The sequence below is a fragment of the Lissotriton vulgaris genome, chromosome 2_1 (genome assembly GCF_964263255.1).
Source record: "Lissotriton vulgaris chromosome 2_1, aLisVul1.2, whole genome shotgun sequence".
In the NCBI taxonomy this organism is placed as follows: domain Eukaryota; kingdom Metazoa; phylum Chordata; class Amphibia; order Caudata; family Salamandridae; genus Lissotriton; species Lissotriton vulgaris.
This window is the reverse complement of record NC_141687.1, coordinates 1,550,120,814-1,550,137,412: the sequence shown is the minus strand read 5'-3', so window position 1 is coordinate 1,550,137,412 and position 16,599 is coordinate 1,550,120,814. Positions and strand designations below refer to the sequence as shown.

At 54.1% G+C, this 16,599-nt stretch overlaps 1 protein-coding gene across 1 annotated transcript in view; it reads right to left on the bottom strand.

Annotated features, from left to right (window-relative positions):
• The window catches only part of LOC147732882 (protein mono-ADP-ribosyltransferase PARP14-like), a 1,251,483-nt gene that overhangs the window by 19,802 nt on the left and 1,215,082 nt on the right, over nt 1-16,599 (bottom strand). The window lies entirely within an intron of this gene.

The following is a 16,599-nucleotide window of genomic DNA, read 5'->3' as shown; positions in this document are numbered from 1 at the left end:
CGCGGCATTTTTACAAAAGTGCCGATTTCACGGCAAACCGCAAAATCCTGGAGGGTCTGGCTATTGCCTGAGCAGGGTCTAGCGCCGGAAGGGTTACCGACTCCAGATATTCCACGGCTTCCCGCGACGAGGGGGGCTCCCCGGCGTACAGCGCCTCATAGAAACTGCAAAAAGTCTCCGCGACCGCCGCATCACCAGAAACAGCCACCCCGTCTACACCCAAGAGCTCCTTCACCACATTACGTTGCTGCGCGACCCGGAGCCTGTGTGCCAAGAGTTTGCCACACCTATCCCCCCTGTGTAAAAGGCATGTTTCAGACGTAAGGCTGCGTATTCCGCCTGTCCATGTCCAGCGCCGACAGGAGCTTCCTGGCAGCTTTCAACTGCCTCCAAATCCTCGGGGCACCCGTACGGCGGTGGACCTGTTCTAGCTCCCGGACCTGGGAAGTCAGCTCCTCCCTCTTCCGCTGCCGTTCCCTGTTTTCTGCCGAGGAGATAGAGATGAACTCCCCCCGGAGGACCGCCTTCAGCGCCGCCCACTGTGTCGCCAATGAGGTGTCTGAGTTACTGTTGTGTGCCTGGTAGTCCCGTATTGCCTCCTCAACATGTTTTACCACAGTTTTTTTATGCAGAAGAGTGTCCATAAGGCGCCACACCCCTCGAGAGGGGGAGGTCGCCGGCCACGCAAACGTACCCACGACGGGCGCATGATCTGACAGTGTCAAGACCCCAATGTCCGCCGCCGTAGCAGCGGCACGCATCGGTCCACTAACCAAAAAGTAGTCCAACCGTGCGTAGGTCCGGTGCGCATGCGAATAGTAGGAGTAATCCCTATCCGTAGGGTGAAGGGTGCACCAAAGGTCATGCAAATCCATGTCGGCGATTCGGGCCTTCCCGGGCTGGGATAGTTCCCCAGTCTGCGGGAATCGCTGTGCTGACCTATCTAATGCAGAATCAAAGACTATATTTAGGTCACCCCCCAGGATAACATGGCGATCGGGGGAGGCAGTGACATCCATCAGTACCGAATCTAAAAAGCGTTCTTGATGGTCATTCGGACTATATAAAGAGCCAACAGTAAACGACGTGCCCCCCAAGCGGAGACGGTATGCCAAAAGCCTACCCTTTTGTTCAGCAAATTTATACAACACCTCCCCCTTGAAGGAGCTCGCTAGTAAAATAGCCACCCCGCAGTCTTGGACGCAGCAGAGGAAAAAAACTGGGTGGGAAACCTGGCTGAGCGCATTCTATGGCAGTCACGGGACAGCAAATGGGTTTCTTGCAGAAGGCATATATCAGCTTGTGTCCCCTCCAGTAGAGACAAAATCGCCCTGCGCTTTTCGGGGTTATTCAGACCCTTAACATTAAGGGTCACTACTTTCAGGGATGACATATCTCCCAGAGACCGGAGACGCTATGTCGTGGGCAGGCAGCCGGAGGGGGAGGGGCGCCGGGCAGCAGCGCAGGACAGGCAAAAGTGGACCAAGCGTGAACACAGGAAACATCGGACGGTTTCTTCCCACCCCAAACTACCCAATGGCAACTAGCCAAAGTCCAACACAAACACAAACAACCCATTGTCCTAGTCAAGTCCCAAAACGGACAAGTCTGTAGAAAATATCAAAAGTGGACGTCCGGCCACTCGCTTCTCCCGCTCCCCCCCGACCCCCGAACCTGGCACTGTAGAAGCTATGTCCATCTCCCCCCGGAGTGAGTTTAGGCCGTCAAGGCCACACCAATCGAGGCGGGCGAGTCCCTGGCCGCTTCCCTCAGGGCGCTGGCCATGTCCGCTCTGATGGTGGGCGAGTCAGGCCGCCCAGCGCTCGCCGCCGATCTCCTTCTCGCAGACCGCCGCCGTCCTCCTCTATCCGAGCGCCTCCAGGTCGGCGTTGCTCCCTCCTCTTCAGTAGCCGTGAGTCCCAGGACGCCACAGACATCCTGCAAGGAGCGCAGTTGGTGCAGCACTCCATTCCAACGGAATATCAAGCGAAAGGGATGACCCCAGGAGTACGGTGTCTCTTGCTCGCGCAGGAAATCGGTCGCAATCTTGAAGGACCTGCGCTTCTGCAATGTGATGGCAGACAGGTCCTGATACAGCGCCACAGGCCGTTCTCGGAATGTCAATGGTTGTTTCCTGCGGGCCTCGGACATGATGCGCTCCTTCATCGGAAAGTCAGGGAGGTAGGCTAAGATGTCCGGCGGAGGTGCCGTCGACTGTCGCTGTCGGCCAACTCTGTGGGCCCTGTCAATGCGGATCGGGAAGTCCGTGGCCTCTCCCAGAATCTCCCGGAACAAGTCCTGCAGATAGCCCACCAGGTCTGTCCCCTCATCTGCAGACGGTACACCCCGTACCCGTATATTGTTCCGCCTCGACCTGTTCTCTAGGTCTTCGTTATGGGCCTGGAGTTCAACATGTTGCTCCCTGAGACGGAGGACGTCCTGTTGCAAATGGACGATCTCGTCGTCCCGACGTTGGGCCGCCACCTCCACCGTCTCCATCCGTTCACCAAGGCCCTCCACCTCCCTGCGGACCTCGCGTACTTCACTGGCCACCTCCTGCTTCAGCGTCTGGAAGTCTGCTTTAAGCGAGCTGAACAGTTCCTCCATGAAGGACCTCGTGACGGGGGGCTCACCACCGGTCGGGTCCGTAGCGGCCCGGGAAGAGCCCGGAGATGGTTGCGCCCTGTCCCGTTGTTGCTGGGCCCTGCCAAGCATGTCCGGCAGGGTGCGATCCCCCTTCCTCGATCCTCCTTTCCCGGCCATTCGTGTCCCGTACGTTGCCGCACTCAACTGAAGCAGAAACACCGGCTTCGGCCACTTGCAATAGGCTCGTCCCTCGATGAGCTTCCAACGTTCAGCAGAATCCCTCGAGAAGGAACTCCCAGCCAGATAGGGGACCTGCGCCACAGGTGACAAAATGGCGGGCCAGTCCAATCACAGAGAGCCGTTCGGTGCCCAGCCAAGATTTCAACAGGGACCCCCGCTATGGGAACCCCGGTTGGTGCGTCCCGCTGGAAGGGAGAGCTGTGTAAAGCAGAGGTGTAGGAGACGACCTCAAGCGACACTGAAGGAGGGCTGCGTCGCCGTCGCCGCGAAGACAAGATGGCGGTTGGGCGGGCCGGGTAGACCGACCAGGCCCGGCGATGCCACCAGGGCTACCCTGAGAGCTAGGTATACAGAGGAAAGTTCCATCCAGGGCCGTCCAGCTAGAGAGGAGAAGCGATAGATCTGGCTCCGATCTCAAGCATCGTCGCCCAGTGGCCACGGGGCCGGGGCCCGTGCCACATGAGAGGCCACCACCGCCAAGTCCAAGCACCACCGCGTCCACACGGCAGGGTCCGCACCCTACGAAGTCACACAGCCGCTGCCCCTCTGACGATCCCCGTCGGGCACCGGGGCGAGCTTCACTCCAGATCGCTAGACATCAGCACTAGGCCCCAGCCGAGGCATCCGGACAGCGCTCCGCTCTGCTCCGCCTCCAAGGCGCTCCTCCGTTCGGCAAACGGTCTTTTAGCGTACCTCCACCGGGGCGATCGGGGCCAAAGTAGTATCAATATGTGCCCCAGGATCTCCGGCGCCCATCTCTCAGCCGCTGAGCTTCAGCGGGGGAGAGAAGCTAACGAAAAAGGGCTCGGGCTTAGTCGGGCCAGAGGAGCTGCGGGAAGAAGCGTCCGCTCACCCCGCCATCTTGGCCACGCCCCCAAAAGTGATAGTTTTTAAACATGATTTGATAAACATTCCTGCCCCCGCCCTGATGACATTGCTGTTAATGAACTAAGAGGCAAGTCAGGGGTCATGTATCCTGTGGTTAGATTTGAATTACATATGGAAAAACGGTTTAGTCTATTAAATCAAACAAAAGATATTTTTGTACAGCAGACATGCTGAACTCACACATTTGAATGTGCTCTCATATGTGATAATGAAGAAAATGGCGACCCATTGATAATAAATATAATATGCCAGCATTTGTAATGCGCAGAGCTACCTCCGGAGAGGTGTCTCAGAGCTGGCAGCCGTTGAGAAGATTAAGCGTGATATTCAGACCCCCAGGATATAGCGGCATGGATTAGCAAATTCTAGCGGCACAAAAATGGAAATTTAGCGGTACAAATATGGAAATTAAGCGGCAATTTTACGGCATTTTATTTGCCCATTTTTCCTACAACAAACACAGATATCGTAGTTTTTTTTGTTATTTAACAACATGAAGCTATGTATATTTGGTTTATTTACAATGTAGACACCTTGTTTCCCTCGAAAAGCAAAAGACTGCCCGCAAGATCGCAGACATCCACAACAGCTTCAACGCCACGACCGCCCCAACAAACACTGAGAGCTCTGCCCCCATGACCACCACCAGCACCAACCGCATACTCTCCTGGACCAACATCAACGACGACGACACCATCACGATCATGAACACCATCCACTCAGGATCTCCGTCAGACCCATGCCCACACCACATCTTCAAGAAAGCCAGCACAGCCATCACACCCCATCTCCGGAAAGTCATCAACATCTCCTTCGCGACAGCAACCTTCCTGGAGAGCTGGAAGCACGCCGAGATCAACGCCTTACTCAAGAAACCCAAGGCGGTCCCCAAGGACCTCAAGAACGTTCGGCCCATGTCCCTGCTCCCGTTCCCGGTGAAGGTCATCGAGAAGACCGTCAACAAACAACTGACCTGCTACATCGAGGAGAACAGCATCCTGGACCCTTCCCAGTCTGGGTTCCGCAGCAGCCACAGCACCGAAACTGCCCTCATCGCCGCCACCGATGACATCAGGACCCTACTAGATCCCCACCGAAACGAGAAGAACGGCCACCCAGACCTTCGTCAGCATCAGGTTGGACTACGGAAACGCACCCTATGCAGGAGCCTCGGCCAAACTCCTGTGACGGCTTCAACACATCCAGAACGCCTCAGCACGCCTGATCCTCGACATACCTTGCCGAAGCCACATCACACCCCACCTGAGAGACCTGCACTGACTCTCCGTCAACAAGAGGATAACCTTCAAGCTCCTCACCCACGCACACAAGGCACTCCACAACACCGGACCAATGTACCTCAACAGACGACTCCGCTTCTACACCCCTACCCGCCAGCTCCGCCGACTTTGCCCTCGCCATAGTCCCCCGCATCCGAAGAGCGACCTCCGGCAGCAGATCGTTCTCCCACCTCGCTGCTAAGACCTGGAACACCCTCCCCACCCACCTACGGCAGACCCAAGACCTGCTGCCCTTCAGAAGACTCCTCAAGACCTGGCTCTTCGAGCAGTAGCAGCACCCCTCACCGCCTTGAGACCCTCACGGGTAAGTAGTGCGCTTTATAAATTATATGATTGATTGATTGAAAATGGGCTTCATACATATGCCCCCAAGTTGTCTAGGGTTAATCGTGTGCGATAATTATTACCTGGTATACGTTTTGCCTTCAAAATGGGGCATAACAATTAGGTTTTGGTGCTTACTACACCAAAATCCTCATGTCCCAGGCTTTACTGACGATACCCTGCTCCACCTGCTAAAGTTTGGAAGGTTTGACCTGCCAAAATGTAACTGGAGAAAATTGTGAAAGGTGTAGTGCCTGCTGCAAAAATCAAGAATTACCACACATTCCCGGAATTTAACAGGCCACTAATAATTAGGGCCTTACCGCTTTGATGATGTGTTCAATAATTGATTCGTAGTTCATGAGATGTCTGTCCATACTTATATCTGGTATGAGCGGGGCCTTAGGTGCAGCAGTGCAGGGGCCTCCCCATGCTCTGACCGAGCTCTTCATTACTGTTGGTCGATCCCGGTGGTAGGTTTGGCTCAACAAAGAACCAGTAAATGGCGCGCAGGCCGTACCAGCGTCTGCCTCTCCTTCATTCATCAGACCAGCACGTGCTTCTCATGCGTCGCGAGGGGTCCCACGAGCGGCACCACACCCAGCGCGCGCCTGGCGCCTCTGCACACAAGTGCTCAGACATGACAGGTGCCCCCTTAAGAAAAGCGAGAGTCTGACGGAAGCACAGACACCAGGACATGGACATGGCCATGGCCACTCCAAGAATGCGCCACAGACCCGGGAGTGACAGCCGTTTCCTGGCCACCGGCCCCAACAAAGCAAGGAAGTGAGGTTTCTTCCCAGGAGAAACTGTCTGCTCTCATCCTAACCCTGCCGAGGCTGTCCGTGTCACTTCCTCCCAATGTACATTTAAAGCTGGGTAGTAATCAGCATGTGTAAGATAGCAGCAGATTGGCATCTACACTTAAGGCATCTGATTTTATCTAAATTTACATTTGCACCCCACCTCGTTAATCGATCAGGTGTTATATACCTTTGCCATTTCTTTCATCAATGACATGTATCGCTGAAACAACAAATGCTTGTCTATACAAATTATTGACAAGTACAACTATACCTACTTTTACATTTATCAATTGTGAGGACATATGCATGTTTAAAGTTACAATGCAGTCTGATATCAGCAATTGTTAGACAAAGGAATTTGTCTAACTAGTGTGTGCAATGCGGCAGCCTTTAATCTCTATGTATTCTGACATGGATACCTACAAGCTGACAGCACTACTACACTTTCACAACTGCATTCAAAGTAGTGATGTGATCAATAAGGTCAGTGGTGGTGTAGCAGAGGTCACAGGCAGCCATAAATTTATTGTCCGTTATTTTTTGGGTCGTGGATTGTAACCGTGACATCCTATACACTGTTTGGTGAGAGGGAGTAAAATCTAGTGATGCAGTGTTCAGTGGACTGGGGAATAAGAAAGATTAAATGTGCTAACGGACAATACAACAGATAGTTTTTGCCACATTTACTTACCAGACCCCCCAGGATATAGCGGCTTTTGTAAAAATGCAGGGATTTCTACAAAAGTGCCGATTTGCGGGCACTTTTGTAAAAATCGCGGCATTTTTACAAAAGTGCCGATTTCACGGCAAACCGCAAAATCCTGGAGGGTCTGGCTATTGCCTGAGCAGGGTCTAGCGCCGGAAGGGTTACCGACTCCAGATATTCCACGGCTTCCCGCGACGAGGGGGGCTCCCCGGCGTACAGCGCCTCATAGAAACTGCAAAAAGTCTCCGCGACCGCCGCATCACCAGAAACAGCCACCCCGTCTACACCCAAGAGCTCCTTCACCACATTACGTTGCTGCGCGACCCGGAGCCTGTGTGCCAAGAGTTTGCCACACCTATCCCCCCTGTGTAAAAGGCATGTTTCAGACGTAAGGCTGCGTATTCCGCCCTGTCCATGTCCAGCGCCGACAGGAGCTTCCTGGCAGCTTTCAACTGCCTCCAAATCCTCGGGGCACCCGTACGGCGGTGGACCTGTTCTAGCTCCCGGACCTGGGAAGTCAGCTCCTCCCTCTTCCGCTGCCGTTCCCTGTTTTCTGCCGAGGAGATAGAGATGAACTCCCCCCGGAGGACCGCCTTCAGCGCCGCCCACTGTGTCGCCAATGAGGTGTCTGAGTTACTGTTGTGTGCCTGGTAGTCCCGTATTGCCTCCTCAACATGTTTTACCACAGTTTTTTTATGCAGAAGAGTGTCCATAAGGCGCCACACCCCTCGAGAGGGGGAGGTCGCCGGCCACGCAAACGTACCCACGACGGGCGCATGATCTGACAGTGTCAAGACCCCAATGTCCGCCGCCGTAGCAGCGGCACGCATCGGTCCACTAACCAAAAAGTAGTCCAACCGTGCGTAGGTCCGGTGCGCATGCGAATAGTAGGAGTAATCCCTATCCGTAGGGTGAAGGGTGCACCAAAGGTCATGCAAATCCATGTCGGCGATTCGGGCCTTCCCGGGCTGGGATAGTTCCCCAGTCTGCGGGAATCGCTGTGCTGACCTATCTAATGCAGAATCAAAGACTATATTTAGGTCACCCCCCAGGATAACATGGCGATCGGGGGAGGCAGTGACATCCATCAGTACCGAATCTAAAAAGCGTTCTTGATGGTCATTCGGACTATATAAAGAGCCAACAGTAAACGACGTGCCCCCCAAGCGGAGACGGTATGCCAAAAGCCTACCCTTTTGTTCAGCAAATTTATACAACACCTCCCCCTTGAAGGAGCTCGCTAGTAAAATAGCCACCCCGCAGTCTTGGACGCAGCAGAGGAAAAAAACTGGGTGGGAAACCTGGCTGAGCGCATTCTATGGCAGTCACGGGACAGCAAATGGGTTTCTTGCAGAAGGCATATATCAGCTTGTGTCCCCTCCAGTAGAGACAAAATCGCCCTGCGCTTTTCGGGGTTATTCAGACCCTTAACATTAAGGGTCACTACTTTCAGGGATGACATATCTCCCAGAGACCGGAGACGCTATGTCGTGGGCAGGCAGCCGGAGGGGGAGGGGCGCCGGGCAGCAGCGCAGGACAGGCAAAAGTGGACCAAGCGTGAACACAGGAAACATCGGACGGTTTCTTCCCACCCCAAACTACCCAATGGCAACTAGCCAAAGTCCAACACAAACACAAACAACCCATTGTCCTAGTCAAGTCCCAAAACGGACAAGTCTGTAGAAAATATCAAAAGTGGACGTCCGGCCACTCGCTTCTCCCGCTCCCCCCCGACCCCCGAACCTGGCACTGTAGAAGCTATGTCCATCTCCCCCCGGAGTGAGTTTAGGCCGTCAAGGCCACACCAATCGAGGCGGGCGAGTCCCTGGCCGCTTCCCTCAGGGCGCTGGCCATGTCCGCTCTGATGGTGGGCGAGTCAGGCCGCCCAGCGCTCGCCGCCGATCTCCTTCTCGCAGACCGCCGCCGTCCTCCTCTATCCGAGCGCCTCCAGGTCGGCGTTGCTCCCTCCTCTTCAGTAGCCGTGAGTCCCAGGACGCCACAGACATCCTGCAAGGAGCGCAGTTGGTGCAGCACTCCATTCCAACGGAATATCAAGCGAAAGGGATGACCCCAGGAGTACGGTGTCTCTTGCTCGCGCAGGAAATCGGTCGCAATCTTGAAGGACCTGCGCTTCTGCAATGTGATGGCAGACAGGTCCTGATACAGCGCCACAGGCCGTTCTCGGAATGTCAATGGTTGTTTCCTGCGGGCCTCGGACATGATGCGCTCCTTCATCGGAAAGTCAGGGAGGTAGGCTAAGATGTCCGGCGGAGGTGCCGTCGACTGTCGCTGTCGGCCAACTCTGTGGGCCCTGTCAATGCGGATCGGGAAGTCCGTGGCCTCTCCCAGAATCTCCCGGAACAAGTCCTGCAGATAGCCCACCAGGTCTGTCCCCTCATCTGCAGACGGTACACCCCGTACCCGTATATTGTTCCGCCTCGACCTGTTCTCTAGGTCTTCGTTATGGGCCTGGAGTTCAACATGTTGCTCCCTGAGACGGAGGACGTCCTGTTGCAAATGGACGATCTCGTCGTCCCGACGTTGGGCCGCCACCTCCACCGTCTCCATCCGTTCACCAAGGCCCTCCACCTCCCTGCGGACCTCGCGTACTTCACTGGCCACCTCCTGCTTCAGCGTCTGGAAGTCTGCTTTAAGCGAGCTGAACAGTTCCTCCATGAAGGACCTCGTGACGGGGGGCTCACCACCGGTCGGGTCCGTAGCGGCCCGGGAAGAGCCCGGAGATGGTTGCGCCCTGTCCCGTTGTTGCTGGGCCCTGCCAAGCATGTCCGGCAGGGTGCGATCCCCCTTCCTCGATCCTCCTTTCCCGGCCATTCGTGTCCCGTACGTTGCCGCACTCAACTGAAGCAGAAACACCGGCTTCGGCCACTTGCAATAGGCTCGTCCCTCGATGAGCTTCCAACGTTCAGCAGAATCCCTCGAGAAGGAACTCCCAGCCAGATAGGGGACCTGCGCCACAGGTGACAAAATGGCGGGCCAGTCCAATCACAGAGAGCCGTTCGGTGCCCAGCCAAGATTTCAACAGGGACCCCCGCTATGGGAACCCCGGTTGGTGCGTCCCGCTGGAAGGGAGAGCTGTGTAAAGCAGAGGTGTAGGAGACGACCTCAAGCGACACTGAAGGAGGGCTGCGTCGCCGTCGCCGCGAAGACAAGATGGCGGTTGGGCGGGCCGGGTAGACCGACCAGGCCCGGCGATGCCACCAGGGCTACCCTGAGAGCTAGGTATACAGAGGAAAGTTCCATCCAGGGCCGTCCAGCTAGAGAGGAGAAGCAATAGATCTGGCTCCGATCTCAAGCATCGTCGCCCAGTGGCCACGGGGCCGGGGCCCGTGCCACATGAGAGGCCACCACCGCCAAGTCCAAGCACCACCGCGTCCACACGGCAGGGTCCGCACCCTACGAAGTCACACAGCCGCTGCCCCTCTGACGATCCCCGTCGGGCACCGGGGCGAGCTTCACTCCAGATCGCTAGACATCAGCACTAGGCCCCAGCCGAGGCATCCGGACAGCGCTCCGCTCTGCTCCGCCTCCAAGGCGCTCCTCCGTTCGGCAAACGGTCTTTTAGCGTACCTCCACCGGGGCGATCGGGGCCAAAGTAGTATCAATATGTGCCCCAGGATCTCCGGCGCCCATCTCTCAGCCGCTGAGCTTCAGCGGGGGAGAGAAGCTAACGAAAAAGGGCTCGGGCTTAGTCGGGCCAGAGGAGCTGCGGGAAGAAGCGTCCGCTCACCCCGCCATCTTGGCCACGCCCCCAAAAGTGATAGTTTTTAAACATGATTTGATAAACATTCCTGCCCCCGCCCTGATGACATTGCTGTTAATGAACTAAGAGGCAAGTCAGGGGTCATGTATCCCGTGGTTAGATTTGAATTACATATGGAAAAACGGTTTAGTCTATTAAATCAAACAAAAGATATTTTTGTACAGCAGACATGCTGAACTCACACATTTGAATGTGCTCTCATATGTGATAATGAAGAAAATGGCGACCCATTGATAATAAATATAATATGCCAGCATTTGTAATGCGCAGAGCTACCTCCGGAGAGGTGTCTCAGAGCTGGCAGCCGTTGGGAAGATTAAGCGTGATATTCAGACCCCCAGGATATAGCGGCATGGATTAGCAAATTCTAGCGGCACAAAAATGGAAATTTAGCGGTACAAATATGGAAATTAAGCGGCAATTTTACGGCATTTTATTTGCCCATTTTTCCTACAACAAACACAGATATCGTAGTTTTTTTTGTTATTTAACAACATGAAGCTATGTATATTTGGTTTATTTACAATGTAGACACCTTGTTTCCCTCGAAAAGCAAAAGACTGCCCGCAAGATCGCAGACATCCACAACAGCTTCAACGCCACGACCGCCCCAACAAACACTGAGAGCTCTGCCCCCATGACCACCACCAGCACCAACCGCATACTCTCCTGGACCAACATCAACGACGACGACACCATCACGATCATGAACACCATCCACTCAGGATCTCCGTCAGACCCATGCCCACACCACATCTTCAAGAAAGCCAGCACAGCCATCACACCCCATCTCCGGAAAGTCATCAACATCTCCTTCGCGACAGCAACCTTCCTGGAGAGCTGGAAGCACGCCGAGATCAACGCCTTACTCAAGAAACCCAAGGCGGTCCCCAAGGACCTCAAGAACGTTCGGCCCATGTCCCTGCTCCCGTTCCCGGTGAAGGTCATCGAGAAGACCGTCAACAAACAACTGACCTGCTACATCGAGGAGAACAGCATCCTGGACCCTTCCCAGTCTGGGTTCCGCAGCAGCCACAGCACCGAAACTGCCCTCATCGCCGCCACCGATGACATCAGGACCCTACTAGATCCCCACCGAAACGAGAAGAACGGCCACCCAGACCTTCGTCAGCATCAGGTTGGACTACGGAAACGCACCCTATGCAGGAGCCTCGGCCAAACTCCTGTGACGGCTTCAACACATCCAGAACGCCTCAGCACGCCTGATCCTCGACATACCTTGCCGAAGCCACATCACACCCCACCTGAGAGACCTGCACTGACTCTCCGTCAACAAGAGGATAACCTTCAAGCTCCTCACCCACGCACACAAGGCACTCCACAACACCGGACCAATGTACCTCAACAGACGACTCCGCTTCTACACCCCTACCCGCCAGCTCCGCCGACTTTGCCCTCGCCATAGTCCCCCGCATCCGAAGAGCGACCTCCGGCAGCAGATCGTTCTCCCACCTCGCTGCTAAGACCTGGAACACCCTCCCCACCCACCTACGGCAGACCCAAGACCTGCTGCCCTTCAGAAGACTCCTCAAGACCTGGCTCTTCGAGCAGTAGCAGCACCCCTCACCGCCTTGAGACCCTCACGGGTAAGTAGTGCGCTTTATAAATTATATGATTGATTGATTGAAAATGGGCTTCATACATATGCCCCCAAGTTGTCTAGGGTTAATCGTGTGCGATAATTATTACCTGGTATACGTTTTGCCTTCAAAATGGGGCATAACAATTAGGTTTTGGTGCTTACTACACCAAAATCCTCATGTCCCAGGCTTTACTGACGATACCCTGCTCCACCTGCTAAAGTTTGGAAGGTTTGACCTGCCAAAATGTAACTGGAGAAAATTGTGAAAGGTGTAGTGCCTGCTGCAAAAATCAAGAATTACCACACATTCCCGGAATTTAACAGGCCACTAATAATTAGGGCCTTACCGCTTTGATGATGTGTTCAATAATTGATTCGTAGTTCATGAGATGTCTGTCCATACTTATATCTGGTATGAGCGGGGCCTTAGGTGCAGCAGTGCAGGGGCCTCCCCATGCTCTGACCGAGCTCTTCATTACTGTTGGTCGATCCCGGTGGTAGGTTTGGCTCAACAAAGAACCAGTAAATGGCGCGCAGGCCGTACCAGCGTCTGCCTCTCCTTCATTCATCAGACCAGCACGTGCTTCTCATGCGTCGCGAGGGGTCCCACGAGCGGCACCACACCCAGCGCGCGCCTGGCGCCTCTGCACACAAGTGCTCAGACATGACAGGTGCCCCCTTAAGAAAAGCGAGAGTCTGACGGAAGCACAGACACCAGGACATGGACATGGCCATGGCCACTCCAAGAATGCGCCACAGACCCGGGAGTGACAGCCGTTTCCTGGCCACCGGCCCCAACAAAGCAAGGAAGTGAGGTTTCTTCCCAGGAGAAACTGTCTGCTCTCATCCTAACCCTGCCGAGGCTGTCCGTGTCACTTCCTCCCAATGTACATTTAAAGCTGGGTAGTAATCAGCATGTGTAAGATAGCAGCAGATTGGCATCTACACTTAAGGCATCTGATTTTATCTAAATTTACATTTGCACCCCACCTCGTTAATCGATCAGGTGTTATATACCTTTGCCATTTCTTTCATCAATGACATGTATCGCTGAAACAACAAATGCTTGTCTATACAAATTATTGACAAGTACAACTATACCTACTTTTACATTTATCAATTGTGAGGACATATGCATGTTTAAAGTTACAATGCAGTCTGATATCAGCAATTGTTAGACAAAGGAATTTGTCTAACTAGTGTGTGCAATGCGGCAGCCTTTAATCTCTATGTATTCTGACATGGATACCTACAAGCTGACAGCACTACTACACTTTCACAACTGCATTCAAAGTAGTGATGTGATCAATAAGGTCAGTGGTGGTGTAGCAGAGGTCACAGGCAGCCATAAATTTATTGTCCGTTATTTTTTGGGTCGTGGATTGTAACCGTGACATCCTATACACTGTTTGGTGAGAGGGAGTAAAATCTAGTGATGCAGTGTTCAGTGGACTGGGGAATAAGAAAGATTAAATGTGCTAACGGACAATACAACAGATAGTTTTTGCCACATTTACTTACCAGACCCCCCAGGATATAGCGGCTTTTGTAAAAATGCAGGGATTTCTACAAAAGTGCCGATTTGCGGGCACTTTTGTAAAAATCGCGGCATTTTTACAAAAGTGCCGATTTCACGGCAAACCGCAAAATCCTGGAGGGTCTGGCTATTGCCTGAGCAGGGTCTAGCGCCGGAAGGGTTACCGACTCCAGATATTCCACGGCTTCCCGCGACGAGGGGGGCTCCCCGGCGTACAGCGCCTCATAGAAACTGCAAAAAGTCTCCGCGACCGCCGCATCACCAGAAACAGCCACCCCGTCTACACCCAAGAGCTCCTTCACCACATTACGTTGCTGCGCGACCCGGAGCCTGTGTGCCAAGAGTTTGCCACACCTATCCCCCCTGTGTAAAAGGCATGTTTCAGACGTAAGGCTGCGTATTCCGCCCTGTCCATGTCCAGCGCCGACAGGAGCTTCCTGGCAGCTTTCAACTGCCTCCAAATCCTCGGGGCACCCGTACGGCGGTGGACCTGTTCTAGCTCCCGGACCTGGGAAGTCAGCTCCTCCCTCTTCCGCTGCCGTTCCCTGTTTTCTGCCGAGGAGATAGAGATGAACTCCCCCCGGAGGACCGCCTTCAGCGCCGCCCACTGTGTCGCCAATGAGGTGTCTGAGTTACTGTTGTGTGCCTGGTAGTCCCGTATTGCCTCCTCAACATGTTTTACCACAGTTTTTTTATGCAGAAGAGTGTCCATAAGGCGCCACACCCCTCGAGAGGGGGAGGTCGCCGGCCACGCAAACGTACCCACGACGGGCGCATGATCTGACAGTGTCAAGACCCCAATGTCCGCCGCCGTAGCAGCGGCACGCATCGGTCCACTAACCAAAAAGTAGTCCAACCGTGCGTAGGTCCGGTGCGCATGCGAATAGTAGGAGTAATCCCTATCCGTAGGGTGAAGGGTGCACCAAAGGTCATGCAAATCCATGTCGGCGATTCGGGCCTTCCCGGGCTGGGATAGTTCCCCAGTCTGCGGGAATCGCTGTGCTGACCTATCTAATGCAGAATCAAAGACTATATTTAGGTCACCCCCCAGGATAACATGGCGATCGGGGGAGGCAGTGACATCCATCAGTACCGAATCTAAAAAGCGTTCTTGATGGTCATTCGGACTATATAAAGAGCCAACAGTAAACGACGTGCCCCCCAAGCGGAGACGGTATGCCAAAAGCCTACCCTTTTGTTCAGCAAATTTATACAACACCTCCCCCTTGAAGGAGCTCGCTAGTAAAATAGCCACCCCGCAGTCTTGGACGCAGCAGAGGAAAAAAACTGGGTGGGAAACCTGGCTGAGCGCATTCTATGGCAGTCACGGGACAGCAAATGGGTTTCTTGCAGAAGGCATATATCAGCTTGTGTCCCCTCCAGTAGAGACAAAATCGCCCTGCGCTTTTCGGGGTTATTCAGACCCTTAACATTAAGGGTCACTACTTTCAGGGATGACATATCTCCCAGAGACCGGAGACGCTATGTCGTGGGCAGGCAGCCGGAGGGGGAGGGGCGCCGGGCAGCAGCGCAGGACAGGCAAAAGTGGACCAAGCGTGAACACAGGAAACATCGGACGGTTTCTTCCCACCCCAAACTACCCAATGGCAACTAGCCAAAGTCCAACACAAACACAAACAACCCATTGTCCTAGTCAAGTCCCAAAACGGACAAGTCTGTAGAAAATATCAAAAGTGGACGTCCGGCCACTCGCTTCTCCCGCTCCCCCCCGACCCCCGAACCTGGCACTGTAGAAGCTATGTCCATCTCCCCCCGGAGTGAGTTTAGGCCGTCAAGGCCACACCAATCGAGGCGGCCGAGTCCCTGGCCGCTTCCCTCAGGGCGCTGGCCATGTCCGCTCTGATGGTGGGCGAGTCAGGCCGCCCAGCGCTCGCCGCCGATCTCCTTCTCGCAGACCGCCGCCGTCCTCCTCTATCCGAGCGCCTCCAGGTCGGCGTTGCTCCCTCCTCTTCAGTAGCCGTGAGTCCCAGGACGCCACAGACATCCTGCAAGGAGCGCAGTTGGTGCAGCACTCCATTCCAACGGAATATCAAGCGAAAGGGATGACCCCAGGAGTACGGTGTCTCTTGCTCGCGCAGGAAATCGGTCGCAATCTTGAAGGACCTGCGCTTCTGCAATGTGATGGCAGACAGGTCCTGATACAGCGCCACAGGCCGTTCTCGGAATGTCAATGGTTGTTTCCTGCGGGCCTCGGACATGATGCGCTCCTTGCGGTCAGTGGTGGTGTAGCAGAGGTCACAGGCAGCCATAAATTTATTGTCCGTTATTTTTTGGGTCGTGGATTGTAACCGTGACATCCTATACACTGTTTGGTGAGAGGGAGTAAAATCTAGTGATGCAGTGTTCAGTGGACTGGGGAATAAGAAAGATTAAATGTGCTAACGGACAATACAACAGATAGTTTTTGCCACATTTACTTACCAGACCCCCCAGGATATAGCGGCTTTTGTAAAAATGCAGGGATTTCTACAAAAGTGCCGATTTCGCGGGCACTTTTGTAAAAATCGCGGCATTTTTACAAAAGTGCCGATTTCACGGCAAACCGCAAAATCCTGGAGGGTCTGGCTATTGCCCAGAGTCACATGGTGCTGGGCTAACCTGCCGCCGGTGCAGGGGATCGAACCGTGAACCCCGTGCTCTGGGGTCAGGCACCCTGGCCGCTGCGCCACACCTCTTCCTCTGAATTAAAATAGTTGCTCACATTCACATAATTTGAAACCAGTTTATAGGTCAAGAGCAAGACAAATAGGTTGAGTAGATTATTTAAGTCACTAGACCTGTAGGTCTGGTAAAAATGTTATGATTT